The sequence below is a fragment of the Penaeus chinensis genome, chromosome 3 (genome assembly GCF_019202785.1).
Source record: "Penaeus chinensis breed Huanghai No. 1 chromosome 3, ASM1920278v2, whole genome shotgun sequence".
In the NCBI taxonomy this organism is placed as follows: domain Eukaryota; kingdom Metazoa; phylum Arthropoda; class Malacostraca; order Decapoda; family Penaeidae; genus Penaeus; species Penaeus chinensis.
The window spans coordinates 28,068,695-28,071,194 of record NC_061821.1 but is presented as its reverse complement, the minus strand read 5'-3'; the positions used below and the strand labels follow the sequence as shown (position 1 = coordinate 28,071,194).

Genomic DNA, 2,500 nt, shown 5'->3' with positions numbered 1-2,500 from the left:
GGAGTACCAGTTGTCAAGGTACAACTGGTACCCCTTTTCGAAGAGACCTGCTTCATGCATGAGGTCTACCACTGCCTTCATGCTTGCGGGGACGTCACTTCTGTCTTGCCCCATGTATACTCGGTAAGCCGAAGTATATCCTGCTGCCTTCCCGTCACTGGAACATAATTTATAGACTTTCATGCCAAACCTGGCTCTTTTGGACGGGTTATACTGGACAGCATGATGACGTCCCCTGTAAGCCCACAGTGACTCGTCGACGGCTATCTTCTCCTCCGGAGTGAAGACTTCCTTGAAGGTCCTTTGCAGCGTGTCCATTACAGGCCTCAGTTTCCACAACCTGTCGTCTGCTGCTGCTGGATCTTCATTGTCACTGAAGTGGAGGTTCGCCGTCAACAGGTCATACCGATCCCTCGTCATAGTCTGGCGGAAAATAGGGCTGTTCACAAGGGGATTATCGGACCAATAATGCCTGTAAGAAGGTCGGGGCTGTACACCCATTAGCAGACGAAGACCTATGTACTTCTGCAGCTCCTCTGCAGTGCTATCTTCCCAGGCCTTCATATGCGACGATTGGTTGTGCGGGTGCTGCTCAGCGTACAAGTTCGTCTGGGTCTCCAATGTCTGCCAAAGGTCAGGGGGGAAGAAACAGTCCAGGATCTCCTTGGGCGTTGAGTCCTCCTCAAGTTCCAGTTCCTCCTTCAGGCCTGGAGTACCGCAAAAGCCGTGGCGACGCGGCACGTTCTCCTCCTTGTACCAACCTTTCCATCCCTTGGACCCAGGGGCGTTGCGGGCGGCATGACGGCCGGCGTACTCCGACAAGGGCTCATCGGAGTCGATGGAGGTGTCGTGGGCAGAGACGTAGTCAAGAGTGACTTTATCCCGGTCCAACTCATCATAGGTGCAGTCACTATCTGCATCATCCCCGTCGTCGAAGTAGTCGGGATTGTCAACCTGATCCTCGTCCACTTCTTCCTCGTCCTCCCAGTCGGAGTCTCCGAGCAGGGGAACGGCAGGCACTGGAGCGACGACGGGTTCGCGGGATGTCGATGGCTGAGGCTCACCCACATCCGTGAAAGACATGAAGCCTTCATGGGCGTGTGCTCCCCTCGTGGCAGTGGGCGCTAGTAAATCGCTTCTGCGGCCAGATGGTCGGCCGGCAGAAAAGCGAGAAGCATGAGCGCGAGAAACTGTGATAATACGAGGCATGTTCAAGGAACAGAGGTCTGGCTAACAGTGATTTTAGTCAAAAGGTAAGGTCATAGGTCACCTCGTCACCGTCAGATTTTTAGCCGGCCTCGTTTGTATAATTGCATACGACCTCGTTTCCAGAAGAATGCTTGTTATGGGGTAATGGGGGAGGAGGAATGAGGGATCTCCTCAAGAACGAATCTCCGTCACCTCCGTAGCTGACTTCGTTTGTGAAGATGGCAAAAATGACTTAGTAACATTGTTCATGTATTTGTCTTACATAATAGTCTTTATACGTTTATATGATTATGATTATGTAACAATATAGAGCCTCATTAGCATGTATTCTCCAAAAATGAATAGAGATGTAAAACGTTATTGAAAGGTGAGTAGGGAAGTCCGTAGATTCGATGTTTTCTTTTATAAAAATTCGCGAACAAATGTAGAACGCGAAATAATCAATTTTGGTGTGGCTGAGAATGATTTGCGTCATCAGATAAGTTTGTATATATCACCTCGTCACCATCACCTTTTTAGCCTACCTCATTTGTATTATTTCCAGCACAAGATGGGGGGAAGAGGGGGGGGGGGGCAAAATGTGGGGATGGGGGGGACTGGGGGGAACAGGGAGGGAGGATGGGGGCATGGGGGGAAAGGGGACTCAAGAACAATCTCCATCAGTTTCGTGGGAATGGAGTGTCCAGAAAAAATAAAAACGTGAAACTGAGACCGTCATCACTCAGGACGCCCGGCAGCAAGGGTGCCGTCATCTATCATGACGGCCGGAACATTGGCCAGTAAGGTGCCGTCATCTCTTCATGCCACCCGGAAGATTTGGGTTAAGGAAGTTTTAGGCCACATTTTTTTTTTTCTGAAATGGTCATTTGCTTACAGACACAGATTTTGTTAGTTATTGGTAAGGACTGAACTGTTGTGGAAATGGGTAAATAAGGTCATCCGGTGTTGAGTCAGTGACACATTCCATGGAGTTATAGATAACTAAATCTTTTATGGGACTCTGGATGATTTTTTTCTAAAATATCCGAATGTTAAGAAGCATTATCCTTTTTTTTCTCTCGTGATTGTATTGGAGTGTTTCTGGGTGTTCCTATAGTTAGCTTCTCCTTTTTTCAATAATTTACATCTTTGAATATTCTTATCTATCCTTTGCTTTACAATATTTATTTGTATCATAGCTTTACTGCTGATGTAAAATTAGGTTTTTGTTTATCACTAGGCAGTATACAGTAGATATGCGTGTGTGATAAATGCTAGGAATTTTCCAGGCATTCTGTCAAAGGATTATGAT

General features: G+C 47.5%; 1 protein-coding gene across 14 annotated transcripts in view; it reads left to right on the top strand.

Annotated features, from left to right (window-relative positions):
• LOC125039986 (inositol-tetrakisphosphate 1-kinase-like) overlaps window positions 1–2,500 on the top strand; it is a 30,874-nt gene that overhangs the window by 17,547 nt on the left and 10,827 nt on the right. The window lies entirely within an intron of this gene.